The sequence below is a fragment of the Pleurodeles waltl genome, chromosome 1_2 (assembly GCF_031143425.1).
Source record: "Pleurodeles waltl isolate 20211129_DDA chromosome 1_2, aPleWal1.hap1.20221129, whole genome shotgun sequence".
Lineage (NCBI taxonomy): Eukaryota > Metazoa > Chordata > Amphibia > Caudata > Salamandridae > Pleurodeles > Pleurodeles waltl.
Window position 1 is genome coordinate 1117491253 of NC_090437.1, and position 24449 is coordinate 1117515701.

The following is a 24449-nucleotide window of genomic DNA, read 5'->3' on the forward strand; positions in this document are numbered from 1 at the left end:
GCTCACTCGCGACGCGCAGCGCCAGCTATTAAGAAGGGAGGGGGAGGGAGGAGCAGCTGGGAGGCGGGAGGCGGGAGTGAGCGGCGAATGGGGGCGCGAGGGGGGCGGGGGCGCAGGGAGGCAGTGGCAGGGAGCGCCCAAGGGGCGAAAACAAGAAAAACAAGGCACAAAAAAGTCGGGCACAATTTGAAAAACAGTCACAAAAATACACTAATGGCACAAAATACAATCGGGGTACAGCAATCAGAGGGGCACAACGGGGGCAGATGTGCAGGAGGCAAGGCGCTTGAAAAACAATAGAAAAGCACTTACAGGACGGCGAAAAGTGGCACAATCACAAGGGGCACGACGGGGGCAGAAGCGCAAGGAGGCAAAGCGCTGAAAATATAGAAAAACACTTACAGGACGGCGGAAAGCGGCACACGGGTCAAGTGAAGCTTACTAGAGCCCACTAGACACCAGGGATGAGGCGCAGGAGGATGCCTGCGGGTGGAGGAGGGCCTCGAACACGCTAGCAGCAGCGTGGGTGGGGGTCAGAGGCAGGAGACAGCAGGTTGGTGCTGCGGACGTGGGGGGCGAGCTCTAGACCTAAGGCAGGTCAGAGGTCGCTCACTCGCGACGCGCAGCGCCAGCCATTAAGAAGGGAGGGGGAGGGAGGAGCAGCTGGGAGGCGGGAGGGCACGGCGAATGGGGGCGCGAGGGGGGCAGGGCAGCAGGGAGGCAGCAGCAGGGAGAGAACTGCAAGGGGGAGCGCCCAAGGGGCGAAAACAAGAAAAACAAGGCACAAAAAGTTGGGCACAATTTGAAAAACAGTCACAAAAATACACTAATGGCACAAAATACAATCGGGGTACAGCAATCAGAGGGGCACAACGGGGGCAGATGCACAGGAGGCAAGGCGCTTGAAAAAACAATAGAAAAGCACTTACAGGACGGCGAAAAGTGGCACAATCAGAAGGGGCACGACGGGGGCAGAAGCGCAAGGAGGCAAGGCGCTGAAAATATAGAAAAACACTTACAGGATGGCGGAAAGCGGCACACGGGTCAAGTGAAGCTTACTAGAGCCCACTAGACACCAGGGATGAGGCGCAGGAGGATGCCTGCGGGTGGAGGAGGGCCTCGAACACGCTAGCAGCATCGTGGGCAAGGGTCAGAGGCAGGAGACAGCAGGTTGGTGCTGCGGACGTGGGGGGCGAGCTCTAGACCTAAGGCAGGTCAGAGGTCGCTCACTTGCGACGCGCAGCGCCAGCCATTAAGAAGGGAGGGGGGAGGGAGGAGCAGCTGGGAGGCAGGAGGCGGGAGGGAGCGGCGAATGGGGGTACGAGGGGGGCAGGGAGGCAGCGGCAGGGAGAGAACTGCCAGGGGGAGCGCCCAAGGGGCGAAAACAAGAAAAACAAGGCACAAAAAAGTCGGGCACAATTTGAAAAACAGTCACAAAAATACACTAATGGCACAAAATACAATCGGGGTACAGCAATCAGAGGGGCACAATGGGGGCAGATGCGCAGGAGGCAAGGCGCTTGAAAAAACAATAGAAAAGCACTTACAGGACGGCGAAAAGTGGCACAATCAGAAGGGGCACGACGGGGGCAGAAGCTCAAGGAGGCAAGGCGCTGAAAATATAGAAAAACACTTACAGGACGGCGGAAAGCGGCACACGGGTCAAGTGAAGCTTACTAGAGCCCACTAGACACCAGGGATGAGGCGCAGGAGGATGCCTGCGGGTGGAGGAGGGCCTCGAACATACTAGCAGCAGCGTGGGTGGGGGTCAGAGGCAGGAGACAGCAGGTTGGTGCTGCGGACGTGGGAGGCGAGCTCTAGACCTAAGGCAGGTCAGAGGTCGCTCACTCGCGACGGGCAGCGCCAGCCATTAAGAAGGGAGGGGGGAGGGAGGAGCAGCTGGGAGGCGGGAGGGAGCGGCGAAAGGGGGCACGAGGGGGGCGGGGCGCAGGGAAGCAGCGGAAGGGAGAGAACTGCAAGGGGGAGCGCCCAAGGGGCGAAAACAAGAAAAACAAGGCACAAAAAAGTTGGGCACAATTTGAAAAACAGTCACAAAAATACACTAATGGCACAAAATACAATCGGGGTACAGCAATCAGAGGGGGACAACGGGGCAGATGCGCAGGAGGCAAGGCGCTTGAAAAAACAATAGAAAAGCACTTACAGGACGGCGAAAAGTGGCACAATCAGAAGGGGCACGACGGGGGCAGAAGCGCAAGGAGGCAAGGCGCTGAAAATATAGAAAAACACTTACAGGATGGCGGAAAGCGGCACACCGGTCAAGTGAAGCTTACTAGAGCCCACTAGACACCAGGGATGAGGCGCAGGAGGATGCCTGCGGGTGGAGGAGGGCCTCGAACACGCTAGCAGCAGCGTGGGCGGGGGTCAGAGGCAGGAGACAGCAGGTTGGTGCTGCAGACGTTGGGGGCGAGCTCTAGACCTAAGGCAGGTCAGAGGTCGCTCACTCGCGACGCGCAGCGCCAGCCATTAAGAAGGGAGTGGGGAGGGAGGAGCAGCTCGGAGGCGGGAGGCGGGAGGGAGCGGCGAATGGGGGTGCGAGGGGGGCGGGCCGCAGGGAGGCAGCGGCAGGGAGAGAACTGCAAGGGGGAGCGCCCAAGGGGCGAAAACAAGAAAAACAAGGCACAAAAAAGTCGGGCACAATTTGAAAAACAGTCACAAAAATACACTAATGGCACAAAATACAATCGGGTTACAGCAATCAGAGGGGCACAACGGGGGCAGATGCGCAGGAGGCAAGGCGCTTGAAAAAACAATAGAAAAGCACTTACAGGACGGCGAAAAGTGGCATAATCAGAAGGGGCACGACGGGGGCAGAAGCGCAAGGAGGCAAGGCGCTGAAAATATAGAAAAACACTTACAGGATGGCGGAAAGCGGCACACAGGTCAATTGAAGCTTACTAGAGCCCACTAGACACCAGGGATGAGGCGTAGGAGGATGCCTGCGGGTGGAGGAGGGCCTCGAACACGCTAGCAGCAGCGTGGGCGGGGGTCAGAGGCAGGAGACAGCAGGTTAGTGCTGTGGACGTGGGGGGCGAGCTCTAGACCTAAGGCAGGTCAGAGGTCGCTCACTCGCGACGCGCAGCGCCAGCTATTAAGAAGGGAGGGGGGAGGGAGGAGCAGCTGGGAGGCAGGAGGCGGGAGTGAGCGGCGAATGGGGGCGCGAGGGGGGCGGGGGCGCAGGGAGGCAGTGGCAGGGAGCGCCCAAGGGGCGAAAACAAGAAAAACAAGGCACAAAAAAGTCGGGCACAATTTGAAAAACAGTCACAAAAATACACTAATGGCACAAAATACAATCGGGGTACAGCAATCAGAGGGGCACAACGGGGGCAGATGTGCAGGAGGCAAGGCGCTTGAAAAACAATAGAAAAGCACTTACAGGACGGCGAAAAGTGGCACAATCACAAGGGGCACGACGGGGGCAGAAGCGCAAGGAGGCAAAGCGCTGAAAATATAGAAAAACACTTACAGGACGGCGGAAAGCGGCACACGGGTCAAGTGAAGCTTACTAGAGCCCACTAGACACCAGGGATGAGGCGCAGGAGGATGCCTGCGGGTGGAGGAGGGCCTCGAACATGCTAGCAGCAGCGTGGGCGGGGGTCAGAGGCAGGAGACAGCAGGTTGGTGCTGCGGACGTGGGGGGAAAGCTCTAAACCTAAGGCAGGTCAGAGGTCGCTCACTCGCGACGCGCAGCGCCAGCCATTAAGAAGGGAGGGGGAGGGAGGAGTGGCTGGGAGGCGGGAGGGAGCGGCGAATGGGGGCACGAGGGGGGCGGGGCCGCAGGGAGGCAGCTGCAGGGAGAGAACTGCAAAGGGGAGCGCCCAAGGGGCGAAAACAAGAAAAACAAGGCACAAAAAAGTGCCAAAATACACAAAAATGTGCCATTAGTGTCACAAAAATACACTAATGGCACAAAATACAATTGGGGTACAGCAATCAGAGGGGCACGACGGGGGCAGAAGCGCAAGGAGGCAAGGCGCTGAAAATATAGAAAAACACTTACAGGACGGCGGAAAGCGGCACACGGGTCAAGTGAAGCTTACTAGAGCCCACTAGACACCAGGGATGAGGCGCAGGAGGATGCCTGCGGGTGGAGGAGGGCCTCGAACACGCTAGCAGCAGTGTGGGCGGGGGTCAGAGGCAGGAGACAGCAGGTTGGTGCTGCGGACGTGGGGGGAAAGCTCTAGACCTAAGGCAGGTCAGAGGTCGCTCACTCGCGACGCGCAGCGCCAGCCATTAAGAAGGGAGGGGGAGAGAGGAGGAGCTGGGAGGCGGAGGTGGGAGGGAGCGGCGAATGGGGGCGCGAGGGGGGCGGGGCCGCAGGGAGGCAGCGGCAGGGAGAGAACTGCAAGGGGGAGCGCCCAAGGGGCGAAAACAAGAAAAACAAGGCACAAAAAAGTCAGGCACAATTTGAAAAACAGTCACAAAAATACACTAATGGCACAAAATACAATCGGGTTACAGCAATCAGAGGGGCACAACGGGGGCAGATGCGCAGGAGGCAAGGCGCTTGAAAAAACAATAGAAAAGCACTTACAGGACGGCGAAAAGTGGCATAATCAGAAGGGGCACGACGGGGGCAGAAGCGCAAGGAGGCAAGGCGCTGAAAATATAGAAAAACACTTACAGGACGGCGGAAAGCGGCACACGGGTCAAGTGAAGCTTACTAGAGCCCACTAGACACCAGGGATGAGGCGCAGGAGGATGTCTGCGGGTGGAGTAGGGCCTCGAACACGCTAGCAGCAGCGTGGGCGGGGGTCAGAGGCAGGAGACAGCAGGTTGGTGCTGCGGACGTGGGGGGCGAGCTCTAGACCTAAGGCAGGTCAGAGGTCGCTCACTCGCGACGCGCAGCGCCAGCCATTAAGAAGGGAGGGGGAGGGAGGAGCAGCTGGGAGGCGGGAGGGCACGGCGAATGGGGGCGCGAGGGGGGCAGGGCCGCAGGGAGGCAGCAGCAGGGAGAGAACTGCAAGGGGGAGCGCCCAAGGGGCGAAAACAAGAAAAACAAGGCACAAAAAGTTGGGCACAATTTGAAAAACAGTCACAAAAATACACTAATGGCACAAAATACAATCGGGGTACAGCAATCAGAGGGGCACAACGGGGGCAGATGCACAGGAGGCAAGGCGCTTGAAAAAACAATAGAAAAGCACTTACAGGACGGCGAAAAGTGGCACAATCAGAAGGGGCACGACGGGGGCAGAAGCGCAAGGAGGCAAGGCGCTGAAAATATAGAAAAACACTTACAGGATGGCGGAAAGCGGCACACGGGTCAAGTGAAGCTTACTAGAGCCCACTAGACACCAGGGATGAGGCGCAGGAGGATGCCTGCGGGTGGAGGAGGGCCTCGAACACGCTAGCAGCATCGTGGGCAAGGGTCAGAGGCAGGAGACAGCAGGTTGGTGCTGCGGACGTGGGGGGCGAGCTCTAGACCTAAGGCAGGTCAGAGGTCGCTCACTCGCGACGCGCAGTGCCAGCCATTAAGAAGGGAGGGGGGAGGGAGGAGCAGCTGGGAGGCGGGAGGCGGGAGGGAGCGGCGAATGGGGGTACGAGGGGGGCAGGGAGGCAGCGGCAGGGAGAGAACTGCCAGGGGGAGCGCCCAAGGGGCGAAAACAAGAAAAACAAGGCACAAAAAAGTCGGGCACAATTTGAAAAACAGTCACAAAAATACACTAATGGCACAAAATACAATCGGGGTACAGCAATCAGAGGGGCACAATGGGGGCAGATGCGCAGGAGGCAAGGTGCTTGAAAAAACAATAGAAAAGCACTTACAGGACGGCGAAAAGTGGCACAATCAGAAGGGGCACGACGGGGGCAGAAGCTCAAGGAGGCAAGGCGCTGAAAATATAGAAAAACACTTACAGGACGGCGGAAAGCGGCACACGGGTCAAGTGAAGCTTACTAGAGCCCACTAGACACCAGGGATGAGACGCAGGAGGATGCCTGCGGGTGGAGGAGGGCCTCGAACATACTAGCAGCAGCGTGGGTGGGGGTCAGAGGCAGGAGACAGCAGGTTGGTGCTGCGGACATGGGAGGCGAGCTCTAGACCTAAGGCAGGTCAGAGGTCGCTCACTCGCGACGGGCAGCGCCAGCCATTAAGAAGGGAGGGGGGAGGGAGGAGCAGCTGGGAGGCGGGAGGGAGCGGCGAAAGGGGGCACGAGGGGGGGCGGGGGCGCAGGGAAGCAGCGGAAGGGAGAGAACTGCAAGGGGGAGCGCCCAAGGGGCGAAAACAAGAAAAACAAGGCACAAAAAAGTTGGGCACAATTTGAAAAACAGTCACAAAAATACACTAATGGCACAAAATACAATCGGGGTACAGCAATCAGAGGGGGACAACGGGGCAGATGCGCAGGAGGCAAGGCGCTTGAAAAAACAATAGAAAAGCACGTACAGGACGGCGAAAAGTGGCACAATCAGAAGGGGCACGACGGGGGCAGAAGCGCAAGGAGGCAAGGCGCTGAAAATATAGAAAAACACTTACAGGATGGCGGAAAGCGGCACACCGGTCAAGTGAAGCTTACTAGAGCCCACTAGACACCAGGGATGAGGCGCAGGAGGATGCCTGCGGGTGGAGGAAGGCCTCGAACACGCTAGCAGCAGCGTGGGCGGGGGTCAGAGGCAGGAGACAGCAGGTTGGTGCTGCAGACGTTGGGGGCGAGCTCTAGACCTAAGGCAGGTCAGAGGTCGCTCACTCGCGACGCGCAGCGCCAGCCATTAAGAAGGGAGTGGGGAGGGAGGAGCAGCTCGGAGGCGGGAGGCGGGAGGGAGCGGCGAATGGGGGTGCGAGGGGGGCGGGCCGCAGGGAGGCAGCGGCAGGGAGAGAACTGCAAGGGGGAGCGCCCAAGGGGCGAAAACAAGAAAAACAAGGCACAAAAAAGTCGGGCACAATTTGAAAAACAGTCACAAAAATACACTAATGGCACAAAATACAATCGGGTTACAGCAATCAGAGGGGCACAACGGGGGCAGATGCGCAGGAGGCAAGGCGCTTGAAAAAACAATAGAAAAGCACTTACAGGACGGCGAAAAGTGGCATAATCAGAAGGGGCACGACGGGGGCAGAAGCGCAAGGAGGCAAGGCGCTGAAAATATAGAAAAACACTTACAGGATGGCGGAAAGCGGCACACAGGTCAATTGAAGCTTACTAGAGCCCACTAGACACCAGGGATGAGGCGCAGGAGGATGCCTGCGGGTGGAGGAGGGCCTCGAACACGCTAGCAGCAGCGTGGGCGGGGGTCAGAGGCAGGAGACAGCAGGTTAGTGCTGTGGACGTGGGGGGCGAGCTCTAGACCTAAGGCAGGTCAGAGGTCGCTCACTCGCGACGCGCAGCGCCAGCTATTAAGAAGGGAGGGGGGAGGGAGGAGCAGCTGGGAGGCAGGAGGCGGGAGTGAGCGGCGAATGGGGGCGCGAGGGGGGCGGGGGCGCAGGGAGGCAGTGGCAGGGAGCGCCCAATGGGCGAAAACAAGAAAAACAAGGCACAAAAAAGTCGGGCACAATTTGAAAAACAGTCACAAAAATACACTAATGGCACAAAATACAATCGGGGTACAGCAATCAGAGGGGCACAACGGGGGCAGATGTGCAGGAGGCAAGGCGCTTGAAAAACAATAGAAAAGCACTTACAGGACGGCGAAAAGTGGCACAATCACAAGGGGCACGACGGGGGCAGAAGCGCAAGGAGGCAAAGCGCTGAAAATATAGAAAAACACTTACAGGACGGCGGAAAGCGGCACACGGGTCAAGTGAAGCTTACTAGAGCCCACTAGACACCAGGGATGAGGCGCAGGAGGATGCCTGCGGGTGGAGGAGGGCCTCGAACATGCTAGCAGCAGCGTGGGCGGGGGTCAGAGGCAGGAGACAGCAGGTTGGTGCTGTGGACGTGGGGGGAAAGCTCTAGACCTAAGGCAGGTCAGAGGTCGCTCACTCGCGACGCGCAGCGCCAGCCATTAAGAAGGGAGGGGGGAGGGAGGAGTGGCTGGGAGGCGGGAGGGAGCGGCGAATGGGGGCACGAGGGGGGCGGGGCCGCAGGGAGGCAGCTGCAGGGAGAGAACTGCAAAGGGGAGCGCCCAAGGGGCGAAAACAAGAAAAACAAGGCACAAAAAAGTGCCAAAATACACAAAAATGTGCCATTAGTGTCACAAAAATACACTAATGGCACAAAATACAATTGGGGTACAGCAATCAGAGGGGCACGACGGGGGCAGAAGCGCAAGGAGGCAAGGCGCTGAAAATATAGAAAAACACTTACAGGACGGCGGAAAGCGGCACACGGGTCAAGTGAAGCTTACTAGAGCCCACTAGACACCAGGGATGAGGCGCAGGAGGATGCCTGCGGGTGGAGGAGGGCCTCGAACACGCTAGCAGCAGTGTGGGCGGGGGTCAGAGGCAGGAGACAGCAGGTTGGTGCTGCGGACGTGGGGGGAAAGCTCTAGACCTAAGGCAGGTCAGAGGTCGCTCACTCGCGACGCGCAGCGCCAGCCATTAAGAAGGGAGGGGGAGAGAGGAGGAGCTGGGAGGCGGAGGTGGGAGGGAGCGGCGAATGGGGGCGCGAGGGGGGCGGGCCGCAGGGAGGCAGCGGCAGGGAGAGAACTGCAAGGGGGAGCGCCCAAGGGGCGAAAACAAGAAAAACAAGGCTCAAAAAAGTCAGGCACAATTTGAAAAACAGTCACAAAAATACACTAATGGCACAAAATACAATCGGGTTACAGCAATCAGAGGGGCACAACGGGGGCAGATGCGCAGGAGGCAAGGCGCTTGAAAAAACAATAGAAAAGCACTTACAGGACGGCGAAAAGTGGCATAATCAGAAGGGGCACGACGGGGGCAGAAGCGCAAGGAGGCAAGGCGCTGAAAATATAGAAAAACACTTACAGGACGGCGGAAAGCGGCACACGGGTCAAGTGAAGCTTACTAGAGCCCACTAGACACCAGGGATGAGGCGCAGGAGGATGTCTGCGGGTGGAGTAGGGCCTCGAACACGCTAGCAGCAGCGTGGGCGGGGGTCAGAGGCAGGAGACAGCAGGTTGGTGCTGCGGACGTGGGGGGCGAGCTCTAGACCTAAGGCAGGTCAGAAGTCGCTCACTCGCGACGCGCAGCGCCAGCCATTAAGAAGGGAGGGGGGAGGGAGGAGCAGCTGGGAGGCGGGAGGCGGGAGGTGGGAGGGAGCGGCGAATGGGGGCGCGAGGGGGGCAGGCCGCAGGGAGGCAGCAGCAGGGACAGAACTGCAAGGGGGAGTGCCCAAGGGGCGAAAACAAGAAAAACAAGGCACAAAAAAGTCGGGCACAATTTGAAAAACAGTCACAAAAATACACTAATGGCACAAAATACAATCGGGGTACAGCAATCAGAGGGGCACAACGGGGGCAGATGCGCAGGAGGCAAGGCGCTTGAAAAAACAATAGAAAAGCACTTACAGGACGGCGAAAAGTGGCACAATCAGAAGGGGCATGACGGGGGCAGAAGCGCAAGGAGGCAAAGCGCTGAAAATATAGAAAAACACTTACAGGACGGCGGAAAGCGGCACATGGGTCAAGTGAAGCTTACTAGAGCCCACTAGACACCAGGGATGAGGCGCAGGAGGATGTCTGCGGGTGGAGGAGGGCCTCGAACACGCTAGCAGCAGCGTGGGCGGGGGTCAGAGGCAGGAGACAGCAGGTTGGTGCTGCGGACGTGGGGGGCGAGCTCTAGACCTAAGGCAGGTCTGAGGTCGCTCACTCGCGACGCGCAGCGCCAGCCATTAAGAAGGGAGGCGGGAGGGAGGAGCAGCTGGGAGGCGGGAGGCGGGAGGGAGCGGCGAATGGGGGCGTGAAGGGGGCGGGGCAGGTTGGTGCTGCGGACGTGGTGAGCGAGCTCTAGACCTAAGGCAGGTCAGCATTAATACAAGTAGCTCCTCATTACAGCTGAAGCTGAAACATATTTGATGGATTTGCAGGCTTGATACTTGCTCTCAGTGAATAACTTTGACAAAAACAATGTCATTGGACCTGGCCCTTGCTGCAGGGTCACCACCAAATCTTTCTGCCTTTTTTCCTCCATTTTTTGCTGAATTTTGTTGTCCTTAGTACTCTGTGCACTTTACCACTGCTGACCAGTGCTAAAGTGTTTGTGCTCTCCCCTTTAAACATGGTAAAGTTTGGCTTACACCTGTTTGGCCTATTTAATTTATCTATAAATCCCTTGTAGACTAGTATATGACATACCCAGGGCTTATAAAGTAAATGCTGCTAGTGGGCCTGCAACACTTATTGTGCCACCCCCTTAAGTAGCCCCTTAAAGCATGTCCCAGGCCTGCTATTGCAGCCTGAATGCAGTCTTAAGCTGATGTTAGAAATGGGGTCTTTGGTTGGCAGTCAGGTTACCCCCTGTCCAAGCAAAGACCCTCGCTCTAGTCAGGGTAAAGGAGAATCACCCTCACCTAACCCCCGCTCCCCCCTTGGTGGTTTGACACAAGCAGGCAGGCTTATCTTCAGAAGCAATGTGTAAAGTATTTGTCCCAACTCGCAGTAACTCAGCTAAAGCACTACGAAATGACATAACACAGGTTTAGAAAAATAGATAATATTTATCTAAACAAAACAAGACCACAACAACAAAAATCCAACTTACACAAGTCAAGATATGAATATAAAAAGAGAAAGAGTCTTAAATCATTTAGAAAACAGTGAGAACGCTGTTAGCGCACAAAAATACCCAGGTAGTGTCAAAATAAAGCTGCACAGGTGAGTGTGTGTTGGAAAAGGCCAGCGATGCATCGATTCCTCACTCGCAAGTGAGACCGTGCATCGTTCCTCCTCTGGTCGGGTCTGCAGGCGTCATTTTTTCTCTCCTGCATCGATCCGGATGGGCACCTCCCGGTCCGGTCAGGCTTTGTGTTGATTTTCAGCACCCATGGATGTTGCGTTGAAAATCCGGTTGCACAGTAACACAAAACCACACTGCATAGGCTTTGCGTCTTTATCAGCCTCTGTTAGCGGGTGTTGGGTGTCGTTTCTCCAGCCGCGTTGCATCAATCTTCCAGCTGCGATGCAGGTGGAGTGTTGATTTCAGCCGCGAAGCCGGTGGCATGTTGTTTATCAGCCACGTCACTAAAGGTGCATCAAAAATTTACCCGCACGGCGGTCTGTACGTTGATTTTCAGTTCTTGTCTGCCAACTTCACCTTTCAAGGGCCCAGGAACTGCATTGGGCACCACTTGGCAGCACAGGAGTCTCAGTAGCGAGTCCAGGTGCTGGCAAGAGAAGTCTTTGATGTCCCTGAGACTTCAACAACAGGAGGCAAGCTCAGTTCAAGCCCTTTGAGATTCTTCTCAAGCAGGAATGCAAAACAAAGTCAAGTCTTTGTCCCCTTTCACAGGCAGAAGCAGCAACTGCAGGATAGCCCAACAAAGCACAGTCACAGGCAGGGGCAGCACTTCTCCTCAGCTCTTCTTCTTGGCAGAGGTTCCTCTTGATTCCAGAAGTGATCTGATTTTCAGGGGTTTTGGGTGCTTTTCTCATACCCCTTTTTGCCTTTGCAGTAGGCCTACTTCAAAGAGAAGTCTCTGTTGTTTTCAGGATCCTGCCTTGCCACAGCCAGGCCACAGACTCACACCAGGGGGTTGGAGGCTGCATTGTTTGAGGCCAGGCACAGCCCTTTCAAGTGTGAGTGACCACTCCTTCCCTCCCTCCCAGCACAGATGGCTCATCAGGATATACAGGCTACACCCCAGCTCCCTTTCTGTCACTGTCTAGAGAGAGGAGCAAACAGCCCAACTTTCAAACACCCAGACAGGGAATCCACAAACAAGCAGAGTCACATAATGGTTTAAGCAAGAAAATGCCTACTTTGTAAAAGTGGCATTTTCAAACACACAATCTAAAAACAACCTTTACTAAAAGATGTAGTTTTAAATTGTGAGTTCAGAGACCCCAAACTCCACCTGTCTATCTGCTTCCAAAAGGAATCTGCACTTTAATAATGTTTAAAGGCAATCCCCATGTTAACCTATGAGAGAGATAGGCATTGCAACAGTGAAAAACAAATTTGGCAGTATTTCACTATCAAGACATGTAAAGCATAAGTACATGTCCCACCTTTAACATACACTGCACCCTGCCCATGGGGCTACCTAGAGCCTACCTTAGAGATGCCTTACATGTATAAAAAGGGAAGGTTTAGGCCTGGCAAGTGGGTACACTTGCCATGTCAGATTGGCAGTTTAAATCTGCACGTACAGACAATGCAGTGGCAGGTCTGAGCCGTGTTTACAGGGCAACTCATGTGGGTGGCACAACTAGTGCGTCAGGCCCACTAGAAGCATTTGATTTACAGGCCCTGGGCACCTCTAGTGCACTGTACTATGGACTTACTAGTAAATCAAATATGCAAATCATGGAAAGTCAATTACACATACATTTTATATAGGAGCACTTGCATTTTAGCACTGCATAGCAGTGGTAAAGTGACCAGAGTATCACAAACCGCAAAAACAGAGTCCAGCACACATCAACAACCTGGGAAACAGAGGCAAATAGTTAGGGGAGATCATGCCAAGGATGCCAAGTCTAACAGCTGACAATTCTACTTGGAAATATAACTGTCTTGCCAAGCCTTAAACTGCTGTTTTATTATTCATATGTCACCCCTACGGTAGTCCCTAGGTAGCCAATAGGGCACGATGCATTGTAATTAAAAAGTTGGACATGTACTTTTAAATTTTACATGTCCTTTTAGTTAAAACTTCAAAATTAATTTTTCACTAATGTGAGGCCTACCTGTCCCATAGAATAACACTGATGCCCTTATTACATTTAATAAGTGCTAACTTTTGACTAGGCCCAGGTGACCATTTCATGTTTAGTATATATGAAATTGTAATGAAAAATCCTCTTTAATGGTAAATTCAAATTCTAAATTACAATTCTAAAAATGACACTCTTACAAAGTTGGTATTTTTCTGCCCTTAGCCATTGGTGCCTGAAGACTCCCATGGGTTACATGACTGGGTATAACTGTCAGTTATGCTTTGTGAATTCCTCCTAGACATTCACACAACAGAGGGAATAGGTGTGTCTGAATGGGTCATCGGCTGGCAGGATGTGGGATCAGAGCTGGGCACAGCCCAACTTACATCTGCTTTCACACAAACGGGCTTGTCACCTCAACATCGACACTGTAGCCAGCTTGGCGTCAAGGCAGAGGAGTCAGGAAATTCCAAGCACTTCAAAGAGAAACCTCTAGAAACGTCTCCCATGTTTAAAGAAGGCACCACGTATAAAAACAGGGCCCTCATTCCCACTCTTCAATTCACTTTCTGGACCTGAGAAAAAACACCCAGAGGACAGCCTGCTGCTGCAACCAGCTGTGTACTCCACAAAACTGATTTGTTGCACCTGTAAGGACTTCTCTGCTGGCTGGAGCTTGCATAGAACCCTCAGGGGCCTGCCCTGCTTCCTCACTTGAACCCAGGACCACCAGAGTGACTCCAAAGGCTAGTTTTCTGGCCTTCTGATCAGAGGCCAAGGGATATAAAAAGTCCTAACATATTGTACCTGGACCCAGCCTGAGATAGTCGTATCCCTGCAAGAGGTGCCCCTTGAGTCTTGGACCATTGGTGGTGATGCTAAAACTGCCCTGGTAGGCAAAATCCAAACTTGACACTTGGAAAATCTTTGGCTTAAAACTGCTCTGAGAGTAACCAACCTTCATGTCTATGTGCCCAAGGTGTATTGCTGGTTGTCCTGACTTCGAAGTAGCTCCCACTACATTCTTTTTGACAGCTGACAAAACCTGTTCACCAGTCCCTCAGCGAAGGGTATTCAGCCTCCCGGAACTCTCATCGGCTACAGCCTCCATCTTCATCCCACTCGACATACAAAAAGGAGACTAACATCAAACATAGAAATCTTCACTGCAACTTTGTCCAGCAGCTCACCAACAACCATGCCTCGTGTAGCCTTGCCCCGCTAAACTTTACTGTCTCACATCCATTTTTTCAAAAGTTCCTCTCAGTATGAAAGTAAGCGCCAACCCGGCCCAATCCACTTCTTGCATCCAACCAATGCTCCATCGCAGTTAACCATATTTTTCACCTTTGATCCAGGCTCACGCAGCTAGAAGTCTGCAGTTCACGCTTTGATCTCTTATGCGCTAGATTTCACTAACAACTCTAAAAATTCATAACTCCTGGTCTATTGATTGTATTTTTGTCATTTTGGTGTCAAATAATTTATTGAAATATACTTTATATTTCTAAGTTGCTGTGGTATTTTTCTTTTGTTGTGTTTTCACTTTATTACTGTTTGTGTAGTGCATACATTCTTTACACATTGCCTCTACGTTGTTTGGCAACAAAAGCAGTCTAAGACTGTATGCTTTTGTGCCAAGCTACCAGAGGGTTAAGCACAGGTTCCTTTAGGGAGTGTTGTGGGTGACCCTGACAGGGACTGTGACTGTTGCTCGAAGGAGGGTCACCCCCATTCAATCAACAAGCCAATTTCTCACACCGTCATTGTTATGAGATTCACCTTGTATATTCAAACAGGGTGATGCCATCACAAAGGGCCCTCACTGTGTGTTCTTAGTCTTAACACCAAAGCACAGTCAAGATCCTTGAACTGCATGGGCATCGAGGGCTGGCTCGTCTCATGGTCCTAGGTGAATGTGTTTAGTGGAAGTGCTGAAACGTGAAATTGTCCTTAAAAGGAAATGTTGAAGTGCACCCGCCTTACCTTTCTGGATGTAATCCGAGCAAACGGGGCTCTTAACGATACAAATAAATGGAGGTAACAAGCAGCGAAATTATTTTGTATTTTGTGATGGTCTACTGCCGCAGCTCTAAATATTTATTTACTTACATTTATTTATTTGTTTATTTATTGCTTTGAGAATAGGTGACTAATTAAAAAAATGTTGTACAAAAAACACTGTCTCCTATCCTTCGCCAACAGAAGGCTGCACTACATGCAATCAGGCATCATGAAAGAGAAACCATCAAAATAAAATGTGTTCTTCTCTAAATGGTGGTTAATTCACATACTGCAAGAGGGAACTTGAAACCGGAGCACAGGGATTAGGGCGCTTTAGGGGGGAGGAGGAGGGGAAGGCTGTTTTCTCTATGGTGACCATAATTTTCCTTATTTGCAAGCTGTCACATGCAGAGAGCGGGGGGAGGGGGAGAATCGCAAAAATAGCCCGGGCGTCGCACTTCTTTGGTCGCAGCTGATGCTTCTTGCCATGCCATTATATTAAAATTCACACACGCAGCACTGTGCTGAAAACCTCTCGAAGAACTTTGGCAGGAAAGGGATTTAAGGAAAAGATTAATGCATCCCTCCTATGATATTTAAATGTTTCCCCTGCCTCGTTTCATTCTTGTCCATTAAGGGCTTTTATAGTATGTGCGTGGGGCATTATTCATCACGAGCTGACACAAAAACAAATATAAACCAATTGATGGCTTCTGTGATTACTTAATGGCTCGCCGTAGTCGCTGTAATACTTATTCGTTTTTACTAAAATTTAGCTGACCCCTATCGCTGTGGCAAAAGACGTGTGCTGCAAAACAGAAGTGGTTGCATCCGTTACCTGTTTATTTGCAGGTTGTGCCACACCATCGCCCCAGCCCGCATCCTACAGTTGCTTTCACACCACAAGTGTAATGTGCATTGTAGACGTAGCCTCTTCCGGCATCGCTGCTTCACACTGCTTGCACTGCCGTCTGTAAACCGACACTGCGCAAGCTGCTTCTTAGGATCTTAATAGACAGAAGTGCGAGCAGAATTTTCCACTCACACTTTCACTTGTGTTAGTGTTTGTGTTTTTTTAAAAATTTTGAACAATGGGTTGAGTAGGTCAAAGTGGCTGTGAGGATGGGGGCGCTGTGAGAGCATTAGAGAAGGTAGGGCTGTGTTAGAGGGAAATAGACAAATGTATAAAAATGTTTTCACCAATTTTAGGTATATGGGGAAAGTTGGTTCATAAGAGCCTAGACTATTCGCATTTATGTGAAAGAAGGATAACGAAACGTTTAGAGGTGATGAACGCAGAACACGCTGGTAAATGGGTGATTACATATAGAATGGTGGTGAGAATATTGTTTATTAGGGATGAGGCACAGGCAGAGACAGCAGTGTACGCTCATAAGACTGCATTGACTATCTTTTTATGATTTGGTACAAGGGCTAGACATAGCTGCCAAGGTTTCACATTGCTTATGTGTGACATTTTCATGGTTTAAGTGTACTTACTGATGAGTGACATTTAACCACTAAGCAGGTGACACTTAGGCCCATGTTTATACTTTTTGCCGCAAAACTGCTGCAAAACATTTAGCGCCAGCTTGCAACATTTAATAACACCAGCCGGGCACCATAAACCTGGGCTAGCGTCTTAGAAGAAGATGCTAGCCTGGTGTGGGTGGCGGTAGGGAAGGAGGAGGTTGTGCATCAGAAAATGACACTAGCCTAGTTAGAGGGAAAAACGCCTCTAACCATACTAGTGCCATTTCCTGGCGCACAACCACCAAAAACATGACTCCTGTCTTCGGAAAGACAGGAGTCATGCCCACCACCCCAGCACAAGGGACAAGTTTTATTTGAAAACCAACAGGGCTGGCTTTAAAATGGCAGCAGACACTACAGCAGTGCACACTTACATGCATTACATCCACTGGAGTCTTTAAACCTACATGCCCTACCATATACAAGTACTTACAGGGTGATCAGAGCAAAAAGCATAAAAGGATGACTTTCTCACATTGGTGGTGGTCTGAGTTATTTTATGTGGAGTCATAACTGCCACTAGACAAAACTCTGATCTGTCTCCAGCAGAAACATTAATCATCAGAGTTACCTTTGACAATTTCATTGTTGTCTGAAACTTGCTGGACACATAAGTAGCAGGTGCTTTTAAACCCATATTTCTAAGCACAGCACTTCACCACACCTCAGAGCCAGGTAGGGCTGAACCACAGGTAACAAAAGTATGTCTGTGATAAAAGCAGTAACCCACGGAGATATCCACATATAAGACGTTCTGATATACATCGTACACGTTCTTAGCAGTAGGTACATTAACCCTCAGTGCTACTTTATGGTGTCAAAACTGCCACTAGACATAAGTGGGAACATTAATGATCAGAGTTTTCTTTGACTTACCAACCTATTCAGTCAGGAGGTGTGCTTGGAAAAATAATGCCTGCCTCGGGATGCCACCGTCGCTGCCACAGTCTGTGAGGATAGGAGTGAGAGTTGCCAGTCTGAAGTGAGGGCAGGCTGGCATAGAGATGATGCTCCTCTCTCGGTCTGCACAACTTTAGAAGTTGGGTGAGAGTTCATGTCGTAGTGCGCGGGCAAGTTCAGACCCTGCTCCTGCCATTTACCTTTCAAATACACTGTAAGACATAGCTCTCACCGACCATCGGACACAAACAGCCGAACCAAGCACACACACAAGCAGGACACGAGGGCGACAGGTCTCGAGATTTCCACTAGTATTACTGTCGGCAGGGCCCAGCAGCACCAATTCCTTCCTGTGGGCCCAGACCGGCAGTAGCTAATGCCTGCGCTGACCCAACCTTTAAGTCTATCTAGAAGGTGACTGGCCCACCGATGTGCTTCATGGACCAGAATGCACCAGAACCGCATTTTGGTGACAGCAGACAACACACAAGAGGTAAAAAAGCTTTTTTTGACCCCAGAATAATCTTCTTGCTGCCACCACACGGAAAAGGTCATTGGTAATACTCCTGCTGGAGTGGCGGCAGTTGTTGGAAAACAAAAACAACTTGATGTGCCATTCTTGTATTCATCTGGACACTGCCAAAAACAATTCTCAGTCTGCGTAGGCAGGCCACCTGAGTTGGTACAGTCTCTGGAGGCTGCCATGGTTGGTTCTCAGCTTGAATAATCAAGTGGCTGATCCCAGCTCACCTCAGAGTCTGTATGCCGCCATGACAGGCTAGTTGTAGTGGCTGGAGGCTGCTTAAATAGTGTATAAGAAAGAGTGTCAAATTTAATAAGGCTGTAAGTGTGTAGGTCTCAACAAGATTCATCTGCAGCACAGTGGGTGCAGTGCATATGCTGACCACAGCACCCACTTGGCTGTTTATTTGTTAAGTCCCAGCTGCAGCCTTGACTCTGGCAGCATGCTCAGGTGATGCTAAGATGCTATGATAATGCATGGCTATGCATATTAGTCCATTGAGGCGCGCTATCACAGAAAAATGTGTTTGACCAATCCATATGTGTATTATTTGTCAGGGCTGCCTATAAGGTGTCAATGGCCAGGTCTCAGAGTGGGGTTTGCAGTTAGAAATGGGGTCTCTAGTTGGCAGATGTATACACCTGTACCCAAGTTGAGACCACAATCCTAGTCAGGGTAGGTCACGAACAATGCAAATTATCCTGTGCCCACCCTCTGTGCCCACCCTCTAGTAGCTTGGCACTGAACAGTCAGGCTTAACTTAGAAGGCAATGTGTAAAGTATTTATGCAATATATTGATCTGAATAAAATAAGTTAAAAACGACAAAGATCCAACAAGCACAAGTTGAAATATCACTTTTAAAAGGGATAAAAGAGTCTTAATCCTTAGAAAGAGGAAATAGGAAATAAATAGTTGTGTCGTTGTTACACACAGTACCTGGTGTGCATCAAAAATAACGACGTAAGGAGACCACAGAAGAGGAGATGAGTGGGAAAATAGGGTGTTGTGGCAAATTTTGCGACACGGCACAGACAATGCTCAGCTTTTTTCCACTCTGTAAGGAGCTTGTGTCGTTTTTTGGTGTGCAGTCTTGGTTCCTCACTGCGGTGCAGGAATATTTTGATGTCCAGGGATAATGCGGGGAAAATCCTTGACTCGCGTAAAGAAGTCACGGCCACTGTCTCGATCCAGTAGGTGATGCGTCAAATTTTCCGCAACAAGGCAGGCACTGTATTGAATTTCCAGTCGGGAAGTCAGAACTGCGTCGTACCGGTCAGCTGTGTGGTGATTTCTCGGTCGCAAGGCAGGCTTCATGTCGATTTCAGCAGGCGCGGCATCGATGCACCAGGGGTTTCCTGATGAGATGAAGCATTTTTGGCCCTGATACTTCAAAAAACAGGAGGCAAGCTCAATCCAAGCCCTTGGAGAGCATTTTGGGGGAATGCAGAGTCCTTCTCAGCAAAGTCAGATACCAGCAGGGCAGCAGGGCAACAACAGGGCAGCAGTCCTCAGCAAAGCTGTCCTTTTGGCAGCCAGGCAGTTCGTCTTGACAGGGTACAGGTGTAGGTCCATAAGTGTACGGTTTGGTGTGAACCAGAGACCCAGTTTATGTACCCAAAAATGCCTTTGAAGTGTGGGAGACTTCAAAGAGTGGTTTAGCACAAGTGCTCAAGTTCCCCTTTCAGTTCAGTCCTGTCTGCCATGGTCCCAATAGGGGGTTTAGCAATGTAAGTGTCAGGCCCGCCACCCTTCCAGACCAGGAAGACTCATTCAATATGCAGGTGAATGCAGGTGTGACTTAGTATCCTGTGTTTGTGGTTGTCTGGGTGAAATGCACAAGGGAGCTGTCAACCAACACAGACCAGATATTGATTGGAGACAGGCTGTAAGGCACATTTCTAAAAGTGGCATTTCTAAAATAGTAATATAAAATACAACCTCACCAATACGCAGGATTTTCCATTACCATTCTGGCCATACTAACTATGACCTGGTTACCCCTTTCAGATCTTTCAGAGGGCAGAAAGGGAGTTTTTTACTACGAGGACATATAAAACACATATGTACATGTCCTGCCTTTTACCTACATATACCCGGCACTATGGGTTACCCAGGGCCTACCTTAGGGATGACTGATATGTAGAAAAAGGTGAGATTAAGGCTGGGAAAGTACTTTTAAATGCCAAGTCGAAGTGGCAGTGACACTGTACACACTGGCCTTGCAATGGCAGGCCTGATATATGGTCAAGGGGCTACTTATGTGGGTGGCAAAATTAGTGCTGCAGGCCCACTAGTAGAATGTATTTTACGGGCCCTGGGCATATGTAGTGCACTTTACTAGGGACTTATAAGTACATCAAATACGCCAATTAGGGATGTACCAATGTTACCATGTTTAAGTAAGAGAGCATATGCAGTTTAGCACTACTTAGCAGTGGTAAAGTGTGAAGAGTCCTAAAACCAGCAAAAACACTGTCAGAAAAGTGGAGGGAGGCAGGCAAAAAGTTGGAGGATGACCACCCTAAGGCTGACAGGTCTAGCAGCAGTGAACAGTGTGGGTCCACATGCAGAGATGATAAGCTTTGAGGATAGGTTGGAAATTATCTCTTGTCAATCACATTATTGCTGAGAGTAGGTGTAATCCTCAAAGTCTCCCCATTTCTTATACAGGGTCGCATGGTGGATACTCTTAAACTTTTAGGTAGACCTGGTTGCCAATAGAATGATGCCAATCATGAATGTGGCTGCACTGTATAACAAGCATTTGTAAAGCAATAGGTCTTGTATTAGCGAGAGTTAGAGCTGTTGGCATTGTAAATGATAATGATAACCTCACATTTGGGACCATATCAATATTTAGCCATGCAGCACATTAAACCTTTATCAGAAATAAACTGTGGCACATATTTATACTTTTTTTGCACCGCATTTGCATCATTTTGTGACGCAAAAGCGGCACAAACGGGGAAACATCCTGAACAACTAGGTCTAAACCACTACTTGCCTGAACCATTACTGCTAAACAACTAAAAAGTCTCTACAACTAAGTACTGAACAACTACTGTCTAAACAACAATTGTGCCTGAGTAACAATTGCCTGAACAACTAATTTTAAGGTAAGGATTTCCTTTTCGTTTTTATGGTTTATTAGTTGTTTAGAATATATATATATTAGTTGTTCAGGCAATTGTTATTCAGACACAATAGTTGTTCAGACAGTAGTTGTTCAGTACTTAGTTGTAGAGACTTTTTAGTTGTTTAGCAGTAGTGGTTTAGGCTATAGTTGTTTAGGACCTAGTTGTTCTGTCACATATTCGCACAAACGTACAAAATACAATTATATTTTGTACGTTTGCGCTGCTTTTGCATCAAAAATGACGAAATTGCAGTGCAAAACAAGTATAAATATTGGCCTGTGTTTGTGCATTCCTTCACACATCTGACATTAGACTGTAATGGTCTGAACAGCCCCTACAGAGCACCACAGGAAAAATAGCATTTGGAAGAAACATGGTCATGTAAACATAGATTCATTCCTGATAGGGCATAATCACATAAAAAAGAATGATAAAGAATATTTCAGTGTAATCATACAATCAGCCCCTTGAGGGCATAGTGTATTACACATTTTCAGGCCTAGCAGGCCTTTTAAATATAATTTAACTCTGGAGTCAGTGGCACAAGTGTGCGGTACCACAGGTCGCAACTAGATGTCCCTGTAGAGTCAATAGCAGAAGGTGCAATACCACTGGTCATGGCTAAATGTCCCTGCAGAATCAACAGCAGACGGTACAGTACCACTGGTTATGACTAGATGTCCCCGTAAAGTCAACAGCAGAAGGTGCAGTATGAGTGGTTATGGCTGGATGTCCCTGTAGAGTTAAGAGCAGAAGGTGCAGTACTACAGGGGGTGGGTAACTGTCCCTGTCAAACCAACTGAGTTAGTAGTACCTGCACAATTATCATTCTTGAACCCATAGAGAGCAATGCACAAAACAAACAAAATCATTACAACACAAACTACTCTCAGCTGTAAAAACAAAAGATTTAGATAGATAGATAGATAGATAGATAGATAGATAGATAGATAGATAGATAGATAGATAGCTAGCTAGCTAGATAGATAGATAGATAGATAGATAGATAGATAGATAGATAAATAAATAAATAAATAAAAAAATAATAAGTATACATTGAATGGCAAACGAGGTTCTGATTTTTGGGGCCCCTATCACCTAATGTGACCCACAAGATTCCCTGCACAGAAAGAGCACATCTTCTGAATGTATTGGTGGTGGTCCCATTGCCCTATGACCACCACAGGCTGAATTATGGGCAAACGTCTTGTAAGAGGAATGCCTGCAAAGCATTATGGGGTGAGTTTCCCTGAGTGCAGTGAATATTGTAGTATCGGCTCTCCTGCTGTGCCAGGAGAGCAGCTGTTGAGGATTCATTAGTAGGTCGATTTCATAAAAAAAACGACAAAACACAGGTGCAACACACATACTTGTAATTACTGATTATGTAAAGTGAGGACCAAGTGATATGCAAACGTGGAAAATGAACTGCACGGGTGAACACAAGTGCTTACTGAAAAACACGCGAAACAGGAAACAAAGAAAAATAGTCCGGCCAAACAACAGAAAAACATTTTAGGCGTATTAAACTGTACTTGGCCGGTGCTCAACAGCCAAGTACAGGAAGTGACATATCAGCTGCCAAACCACTTGGGAGGAAGCACAACAAGAGCAACACTGCCTTAAACCTATTGGAAGTGTGAGACAATGGCAAGCAGGCGCCAATGCCTATATTCCATGCAACAGGTCTTCAAGACAGCGCATGCATGCTGTCTAGGCTCGACCTAAAAAGCACAAATTAACATAACTGAAATTCCTGACTTAGAAAATCTGTTCAGGGCTGCCAATTTTATGGACTAACTGTGAGAAAAAATGTATGTCATTATGTTCAGTGGGTTAATTGCATAAAAAAGTTTGAAGACCAGTGAAGAAAAAAATAATCAAACTTGTATGGGTATATGATGCTATAGGTACGGATACAGGACTGTGGATGGATTGCGTATTGAGTGAGGAGAGCCGGTAGAGTACTGTAAACTGCTTGATGCACAGACTGAGAATTTAGCACAGGTTTCCATGTTTGGATCGAAAGTGTCGGGTGAAAAGTAGGTTTGTGTGTCTATGGAGGTTAAAAGTATATCCCAAAGAAATTGATATTTTTGATACTTTTGTCAAGGGTGAAGAATTTCAACACATGCATACTATATGGAGTTCAGATATAGAATATTAGCTTGATAATATGTTATGTTATATTCTGTTATGTTATGTTAGGTGATGTCATGTACCAAAGATTTGTATACAGCTCTGTATAACCATCAGGGTAGCCTCACAAACCTGTTAGGTTCGGATCATATTCAGTAGCAACAAGAAATAATTGTCCAGTACAATAATTGCATATATGAAAAAGGAGTGTTTATATACAAACTCAAAGTAAAGCACAGCATTCACAAACAATACACGCATTCCTCTGTGGTTAGGGCTAGAGTGTTTTAATAGGGGTGTTCCTGAGTACCCCTCCACCTCTCACTAGAGGCAGTGGTTATTCCCCATTCCCTTTAGACAACATTTAGGTTAAGCCTAACTAGCAGTGGAGTCGCAGGAGTCACACTCTAACTCTTGTTAAAGAAAAATGTGTTCCACCGCCAAAGCTCTCTCTGACAGGCAACTTCCTCCAGGGCCTTCTAGCCCTTAAATCTGTCTTACCTACACCAACACGACCTGCAGAATGGGAGTCTCCGATCCCGCACCCCTCATTTGTGCTGACACTGCAACCACTTTCTTAGGTGAGTTCCTCACTCGCAGTCCTGCAGGAGCACCAGTCGGGTGTCCTTCAGTTGCTCACACGTGGTCCTGCGGGAGCAGCACCTGAGGGGTCTTTGATGCTCCTACAATGCTGGTAAGAGTCCTTGGATCCCCACCACAGGTAGGGAGGAATTCACCACTCTTGATATTGCTTCTAAATCGGGGCGTGGGCTCAACAAACTAGGGGCCAGATGTATCAAACGTTTTAGCATTCGCAAACGGTGTGAATCGCAGAAATCAGCCGTTTGCAAATGCAAAAACTTGTTTTGTGGTGTATGAAAGGCATTCACAGGCCAAAAATAAGGAATTGCAAAAATTGCGAATTTTAGCGAAGCAACATGGTTTTGCGTGTCGCAATCTGTGTATCGCAATTTGCGACATGAAAAAACGAATCGCTATTTGCATATCGCAAATTGTGAGCTCGGATAGCAACTCGCAAATGGAGATTCGGTATTTCTTGTTGCAAATTGCAATACGCAGATTGCGACACGCAAAATCATGTCGCTATGCGATGCATCAAAAAATCGCAAATTGCGAATATATATATATAAAGAGGCCCAGAATGCCTCAGACTCTTTTCCACAATGGCTGCACTCTACGTCATGGCGAGGAAAATGAGGATCTTGGCAGGTTTGAGGAGAGGGAGGAGGAGACAGGAGCGCATTTTCAGAGTGCGCATTACCCTTTTTGACCAGACTGAGGAGGAACTTTTTGATAAGTACAGGTTGAGCTCAGCCATGATACTTGACCTGAGAGCTGAGCTACAACCCATACTGCAGCGCACAACACACAGGACCAATAGCATACCCACCCATGTGCAGGTATTATGCTCCCTGCATCCACTTGTCTCAGGGAGCTATCAAGGGGTCA